Genomic DNA, 9,286 nt, shown 5'->3' with positions numbered 1-9,286 from the left:
GAGGGCAGGAGGCACCGCTGATCTTGATAATGCGCCAGATTTATCCCCCGTCATCCTCGCCGTTCTCGGATCCATTCTTTTACCGCCAACCATCGGATCTCTATCAGCGAAGCTTGCAGACAGCCAAGCGAGCAGCAGCCTCCTTGCAGCGATACTCGCCAAAACAGCTCTCCTCAAACAGCTCTTGAAAGACAGCCAGGTATGTGAGTAAATCACCATCCTTTCGTGTGCCAGCTTAATCGCAGCATCTCAGTTGGGGGCCAGTATCCAGTATCCAGTATACCCAGTGTCCAGTGTCCAGTGTAAACCCCCAGGGGGGGAGATGGTAGCAGCAACGACTACCACTGAGATCAGTCAGCGGCCATCTTGCCCCCTCCTGAGGCCTTCCGTTTCCGAAGCTACCCGGTGAGTACCATTGCTGGGGAGGCATTTCTGACGTGCACATAGGTTGTGCCGGTCAAGACGGGTTTGGGTACACAAATCCGGTCTGCACTGTTTTAGCAGTGTATCTGTACTGTTTAGCAGTATATCAAGTATTCCGAAGTATTCCGAAGTGTCTAGTTATTGTCTAGTTATTGTCGAGAATTAAGCTTGGTGATTAGTTATGCAGACGATCATCATTGTTGTTTCAGTTAATGGTTTAATGTTAAATGTTTAAAGTGTTTAAGTATGTTCTGAATATCGTGGTATGAATGACTGTTCATTATCGTGTTTATTGTATTAAGTCTGTTCAAATTCAAGTATCAGGTCAAAATCAAGTATAAGGTCAGTTCTCAATATGCCGCTCTTTTCGAAATTAAGACAGATCACTACCAGAAAAGGGGTTCTCGAAGAAGCCGTCCCTATTCCTCCTAGGGACACTCCAGGGCACTTTATGTATCACAAACATGGCTTAGACGCTATATTATTTCTTGATTTATGGGTAGACTATACCAAGGGATTACCAGAAAGTCAAAGGTGGCCCACAGCGGGGACCTGGGATGCAGAGTGCATCATGAAAGTCGAGGAAGAGTTATGGAAAAGAAAAGTCAGACAGTCACAGAAAGACGCCGTTGAATTATGGCGTAAAGAATCACATAGACGAACAGAAAAAGCACGTAGACAGGAGGAGAAGAGTAAAGAGAATTCCAATAAAGTTCGAGAGAATCTATTAATTGAGGAAGGTATCCGAGTAAAATCAGAACAAGTAGACAGACAAAGAAATGCCCTTATGAATGGTATGTATCCTCTCCTGGCCGAAGGATTACCTAAGGCTACTCCAGAGACACCAAAAGACTTGCCAACCCCATTGTTCCCAATAAAGGTACATCCTAAGGGGCATCCTAGAACCGCAGAAGATGTTTTTCTTTCCTCATATTTAGATGACGCAGCTCCCGAGTATGCTAACTCTGCCCTACATAGACCGCATACCAGGGAGGTTCAACGCCAAGATCCAGTACCCGTATCCCTGCAGCAACAAATCGAGTCACAAGTTCCGGCAAGCACATCTGTTTCTGTATCCGCTCCTACAGCTACTTCTATGGCTGTGTCCACACCTGTAGTTGCTGTGTCACGTTCGACGAATCCTTTTACACCCGACGCCCCAGATGGGGCCGCGGGAGGAGCTACCAATGTCTTTTCTACGCCACCCAGAATAAATAAACTTACTTTTCAAGAGTCAGCGCATTCACGTACACCCAAACTCCTTAGTACCCGTACGCTTAAGGAACTTCTTATAGACTGTAGATATGACCCGGTGCCTGGAAAGGAGGACGAAATGACCCTAGTATCATTGCGTATCAGACGAGCCGCAGTGTATTTAGCGAAGTTACCAGGAATGACTGCGCATCTAGATAATATATATCATTTTGTCCAAACAGGGCGAGATCCAGAATGTATTTACAGAGCTATGGAATACCAGAAAGTAGAGATACAGGGGGAACTGTTACGTTTCCTCATAAACTGTGTGATCAGAAATCAAGACCGACCGGGGGTAGACCCGGAAGCCATGAAAATTCTTACAAGATGGAGCCAGAATATATCGGAAGGGAGACATGATAAACAAAACTGTATAATAGCCATGTGCCGAAAGATCCGTAAAGAAATAGAACGCCTACACGAAGAGCGATTAGAGGTAGACGAGTTCGAACAAAACGAGGAAGAAGGGTCAGGACTGCCCACAGGACAGTCGGACACCATAGCCTATGTAGGTAGAGGAAGATCTTGTAATAGGAGTAAGACTAGATATCACACTGACTCAATACATCCGATATGTCCAGATAATAACAGAAATTTTCAAATACCTATAATTAACATAAGGTCCAACGAGCATTCGTTCCAAACCGCCGACAAACTACTACAAGAACGAAGGGGTTATCATTTCCTCGATTCTATGGATGAACAAGATTTAGCCAGGGCAGCTGTCCATTGGGTGGACAGTCCCGGAAAATATAGTGATGATACAGTAGTACGCACATTTTTGAATCTTACCCCAGATGAACAAAGGTTAGCTGGGATTTATATGATTCAACAACTCATTATACTATATCGGAGTCAGCATTCGGACCCTGGTCCCTTGCCTGACATACTGACTGAATTACTTATGAATAAATGGAGAGGTCCAGGTACTGAATTAATTAAAGAAATTCTAGAATCAAGAAAGCAGTATATTCTTTTTGTATGTTCAGAACATGTTCCATTGTCTGTCAAGGAAAGAACTACGTATCACATAGATAGACAGAATCCCTTACGAGAAGTGCACCCAATAAAGGGTGAGGACAACGAGTTTAAACGCGTATTTGTATATACGCCTATATCGAAAATAGAATTGTTAGAAATGAAGAAAGTAGTACCCAGTCATGACAAGGACCCAGCGGGGTTTCACCGAGAAATTAAAGACATGTTACTCATGGGAGAATATACCTACCCCGACATTATGACAATATTAAAGGTGTTGATGCCTGCTGGCATTTATGAGAAACTCAAGGAAAAAGAGTGGGAGGTAGGTGATCAAAAGATAGAATGGTCAGCATTAGAAGCAGAAGAACGGGCCCGAGGTCCAGGTTCGGGGCTTGGGGACAAAACTAAGGCATTACCAGGACTACTAGTACAGGTACTGCCACGTTTATTAACTACGAAAAAGGAAGATTGGGGTACAATTTCAGCCTGTAAACAGAAGCAAGACGAAGACACTAGTGATTACTATGCCCGTTTTGAAAAATGTTTTGGTATAAATAGTGGCATAAAAGCAAGTAGCGAATCATACCCACATCTGTTTGTAACAAAATTAGTAGAAAATGCTCTGCCCCCAGTAAAGAATAGAGTATTAAAATTTGAGAGTACCTGGCAAGGTAACACTCCAACACAAATGTTACAAATGTTACAGTACCACCACAATAGAATTAAAGAGGAACAAGAACATGAACACAGACGCATGAAAGATACGAAAATGAAAATGCTAGTTTCCCAGACAGTTCCAGCTGAAGGACATAAAAAGGGTATGACACATTCCGATTCAGCAGGACCTGTAAAGGGGACATGCAATTATTGTAAAAAGCCAGGCCATTACGTACACGATTGTCCAGTTTTAAAACATAATATCGCCATAGGTAAAACACAAGAAAGATCACGGCCACTAAGACAAGATCAGAATGAACAAGGAGCTATGCAGCATGCCCAGGCCATGCCAGCCTCACAACAGCCAATACAGTTTGTGCCAGCTGCACCACCGTTGCCTGCTGCTGCCACACAGACGACAACACGACAAATGTATCAGACCGCACAGTATGAATATCCCGAGTATCAGCGTTACGCATGAACAAGCCTAGAGAGGGAAGTTGACTTACCCCTTATCGAGATTCCTGTAGATCAAGAAGGACCTTATGTACATAGTAAATTATTAGGTCAAGATAGAAAATTTTTACTCGATACAGGGGCAAGTCGAACAACTATAAAACGTAGTGAAGTTCCAGGGGCACCCCTCTCAGGCTCACAGAATATTTCCCTTGGTTTTTCAGGAAAACCTATTGTTAATGAAGTATCACAGCCTTTGCCACTTACGATAGGACCTCTGACCCGAACTACAGATTTACTGCTTACTAAATCATGTCCAGAAAACTTGTTAGGAATAAAAACGTTGAAAGCCCTAGGAGCCATAATATGTTGTTCTCCGGAAGGAGTAAGGTTGTTTTTACGTGATTTTAAAGGTCACTATGTATCTAGAGACATGGATCCCCGACTGCAGATTTTACCTACACACCTATGGGCACAAGGCCCTACTGATGTTGGTTGCATGAATATTACACCATATCGAGTCACACTAAAGGCAGGAGTGGTGCTACCACGAATGCGACAATACAAGTTACCACCAGATGCTGTAGTGGCTTTACTACAAATCATTGACGAGCTCATTGCCCAAGGAGTAGTTGTGGAAACAGACTCCAATATATGTAATTCACCGATAATACCGATTCTTAAACGAACAGATCCTACAGCGCCGCCAGTATATCGATTGGTTATTGATCTGCGCGAATTAAACAAATGCATTGTGCCACAATTCCCTGTGGTCCCAGATATCTCGTCATTACTGACAGCCATTGATTCCGAAGCGACATTCTTTACTGTAATTGATCTCAAAAACGCCTTTTTCAGCGTCCCAATAGATCAGGAAAGCCAATATTTGTTCGGATTTAGTTTAAATGGGCGTAGCTTTAAATTCACACGCGCACCTCAAGGATTTACAGAAAGCCCCAGCATCTATAGCCAAGCACTGAAACGAGAACTTGACAGTATCCACATGCCAGTCAACACTGCTTTGCTTCAATATGTCGATGATCTGCTGATTACCGCAAGAAGCGAACCTGAATGTGAGAAAGCATCACTGACAGTTTTACAATTTCTGGCCGAAAAAGGGCACAAGGTGTCCCCTTCTAAGCTGCAATTCTGTGTCCAGCAAGTTGTTTATCTTGGACACTCGCTGGACAAGGAGGGAAGGCAGCTTACACCCGACCGTATTCAGTTAATAGCTAACATGCCAATACCCAAGACACAAAAGGAGGTACGGGCTTTCATAGGCCTCACTTCATATTGTAGGCAGTGGATCCCTCAGTATGCATTTCTAGCAAAACCACTCATTCAATTGACAACACAGGAGGCAGCCACATCGACTGTTCTCCCTTGGACTCAGGAACACACACAAGCTTTTGAAAGCCTAAAGAAAGCTTTATGTCAAGCACCCGTTTTAGCAACGCCATGTTACAAAAAACAGTTTACACTCTTTGTTACAGAACGCGAAGGTACTGCTTTGTCAGTACTCACACAGGATCAAGCAGGAGCACACAAACCATGTGCCTATTTCTCTAGTACATTAGATCCCGTAGCTCAGGCTCTGCCTGCGTGCCTGAAATCAGTAGCAGCGACAGCTTTAGCAATCAGACAAAGCGATGCCATAGTGTTAGGACATCCATTGACAGTTCAAGTACCCCACGCAGTAGAGGTTCTTGTAAATAGAACGCAAACACAACACTTGACTATAGCGCGACTTACAGGATATGAACTTACATTGTTTCAGCCACATATAGAAATAAGACGCTGTAACACATTGAATCCGGCCACACTTTTGCCAGTAACCGGAACAGACCCACTAGCCCATGACTGTATTGAAGTTATTACTGTAACGACAAAACCCAGACAAGACTTGACCGATGTTCCATTGTCAGATCCAGACTTGACATTTTATGTCGATGGTTCATGCATGAGAACAAGTACAGGAGAGTTAGTAGCCGCTTATGCAGTCACAACAGATACTGAAGTCATTGAAACTAATCGTATAAATACTTTGTCAGCTCAAGCCGCAGAGCTCATCGCTCTGACGCAAGCCTGTATTCAAGCCACGAATAAAAAAGTCAACATATACACTGATTCACGTTATGCATTCGGAGTTGTACATGACTTCGGCGTGCTGTGGCGAGAGAGAGGTTATTTAACTTCCCACGGTGCCCACATTCAGCACGGACCCCTCATTCACGCATTATTAAATGCAATACATCTACCCACTGAAATATCAATTATGAAATGTAAGGCCCATACGAAGGTTACTGATATCATTTCCCAAGGCAATGATCTAGCCGACAGAACAGCTAAACTGACTGCTCAAGCTCAGACCCCCGACATGACAAAGACAATAGTCCCGACACCGACACATTGTATGACCGTTAAAGATCCTACTCTTGACGTAATTGACATACAGACACATGCTACACCAGACGAAATAAAGAAATGGACCGAGTTAGGAGGGATCCAAACGGACCAAGGATGGATGATGAAGGAAAGGTCTGTATGGTTCCTTCCTGATTCAATGGTCCAAGTCGTAATTAACACTATACATAGTCCGGCACATCTAGGAGAAAAAGCTATGCTAGACAGCATTCAACACATTTGGTTCAATAAACATTTACGAGCAGCAGCAAAACAAAAGGTCCGTACCTGTATGATCTGTTGCCAGTTCAACCCAGGAAAAAGTGTTCCCGTAGAACAGGGTGGATTTCATCCTCCTGATCACCCTTTTGAAGTCCTACAGATGGATTATATCCAGATGGAACGATGTCGAGGATTCAAATATGTTCTCGTAGTTGTCTGCGCTCTGTCCCGTTGGACAGAGGCGTACCCGGTTTCAGATTACACTGCCCCGACTACTGCCAAACAGTTGGTTCGAGAATTCTTCCCACGATACGGTTTACCACGTGTTGTCTACTCAGATAACGGCCAGCCGTTCTCATCCGAATTAATGAAACACGTTTCACTTCTGCTAGGATATCAGTAGAAATTCCACTGTGTCCGACATCCCGAGGCAGCAGGTCTCGTAGAAAGACATAATCAGACACTGAAAATCAGACTGTCCAAAATATGCAGAGAGAAAGGTGTCGACTGGATAGTAGCATTACCAGTTGCACTTTTTTACATGAGAATGGTAGCACATTCTCGAACAGGGCTATCCCCGTATGAGGTGATCTTCGGTAGACCACCGAATATGTGGGGGACGCCTATACCACGCAAAATAACTGATATTGACTGTAATATGCTGACAGATTACTTGGCTTCCTTGATGTCTGCACTACAATCTTCTCGTTCACAGGTAGCTGCAGCCTTTCCCGACAATACTGAGGTGAAACCCCATGACGTGGTTCCGGGGGATCTTGTCTTTGTGAGAAATTTCGACCGAAAGACTCAACTGGAGCCCAGGTGGAAAGCACCCAAGTTGGTCCTGTTGACCACACGAACAGCCGTGAAGATCGAGGGCCGCAAGGGCTGGATTCATTCAAGCCACATCAAGAAATTTCATGGACTATCTTCGGATATAGACATTGTGCCCTGCACTCCCTCACAGACTGATACAAAGCTTCCTTTTGTTGAACCGAACAAATCTGAAAATTACAAACTAAAGCTTAGGCCCACCAAGTCGAGCAATTTGATTGTTTAAGTCCTCTCCAAGGTGAAGCGGTTGAATTGTCTCTGACATGTATCCCTTGGACCTGAGTAGAGAAAATACCCGAAAAATGTTGAAACGACAGGCGTATTGTAAATCACTGCGTAGCCACTGCATAGTGACATTATTAATTTTGTTTTTATTGAGTCTTTTAATAATTATTACAAGTATGTTGTTGCACATATATTACCCTATTTCTAGACATGTTTATAATGTTGCTGCTGAACATTCTTTTAGTGACTTACCTCCGCATGAATTGTCTTATAGACTTGCGCTGCGCAATAACACTTTCATTAGTATGTTACATCATTCCCATCAGACTAGTAACGCCACCAATTGTTGGGTGTGTGGCCGACTCCCTCCCTACCAGAATTATGAAGGAGTCCTGCCTTTCTTTCCACATCCATTTACACATAATGGCTCCTGTGGAGCATGGTTTAGTTTAATTAATTCCATAGACTCAGACACAGCAGTTTACCAAGACCATTGGATATGGGGAAACCTGAACCTAGTTTTATTCAAAGTCTGTTACCCTGACAAGGAGGGTCGCCCCAAAAGAACAGGAACTGATCTAGAAAATGAAGTATATGGATTAGGTAATTTTACACCTAATCTTATGATTCTAAATGTCGTATCCGAAGTTGAGCTAGTCTTACCCACCATGTCAGTATTCCCAGCAAAAGGTGAATTGTGTGTAAGAAAGGTTGGTTCCATACATATGGGCCATAGTAAATGCACTACTATAGTAGAATTCAGTGATCAAGGAAAATCTTCATTCAGAGCTCCTCGCCACTCCTACTTTATATGTGGTCAAACTGCATATATGCGTCTACCCCTAGATTGGGATGGTACCTGCTACATTGCATTCCTTTTGCCACCTGTTTTCCTAGCTCCTCCTGATTATTACAGAAATATTCATTTAGTACACAACAGAGAACGGAGAGATCTCCCCATTGTCGATTACACTGAGACGGCATGGGACAAGTATGTAGATTTTAATAAAGGCATCTTTCCCTATATAGGTACTGTTACTAATAGTAAGCTGATACGTAGATTAACTAGAACCCTTGAAGCAGTAGTGAATGAGACTATTTCCGCCTTAGGCAATTTAACGGAAGAGCAGTCTGCTATGCGGATTGTTGTGCTTCAAAATCGTCTTGTCCTTGACGTCATCCTGGCTGATAGGGGCGGAGCTTGTAGGGTCATCGGATCAAGCTGCTGCGTATTCATACCAGAAAATTCGCCATCTGTATATAAAGCCATCACTCGCCTTCATAAGATTGTAAGCCAGATACACCAGAACCCAGGCACTTGGACTTGGTCCAGTTGGTTTTGGAATGCGGTATCAGCCTGGGGATGGAGAGTTCTATCCTTCCTAGGTATTGGCCTTCTCATACTATTCAGTTGCTGTCTATGTCTACAATGTGGACCAGCGATTTGTGGTCTGTGTGCCACATCGTGTATCCCACATCAAGATTTTCATTCAAGATCCCGGAAGAAGAAAGAAGAACAAATGATGCTATATGAACAGATCAATGGATTGATGAAGATTGATATCTCTTGAAGGGCAAGTAGGGGACAAGGAGGGAATGTGGAAATATGGATTTTCCTGGTCAGTTATGTCCCCTATCTTGGACCCCAACGGTTCTATGTGCATGTCGCAAGTACATGTATGTTCCCTCCAGTTCCAGTATTGATGACGCAAACACATGCGTGTCCACCGTCAACATGTCCTCTGCCAGATCCGCCATGAATAGGCCGGATATTCCATTCTTAAATATGAAAGGCCACCGGCTTTATATGGTTCACTTATGCCACTTTTCA

The sequence above is a fragment of the Triturus cristatus genome, chromosome 3_2 (genome assembly GCF_964204655.1).
Source record: "Triturus cristatus chromosome 3_2, aTriCri1.1, whole genome shotgun sequence".
NCBI classification, from domain to species: Eukaryota; Metazoa; Chordata; class Amphibia; order Caudata; family Salamandridae; genus Triturus; species Triturus cristatus.
Note: the sequence above shows the minus strand (reverse complement) of the source record.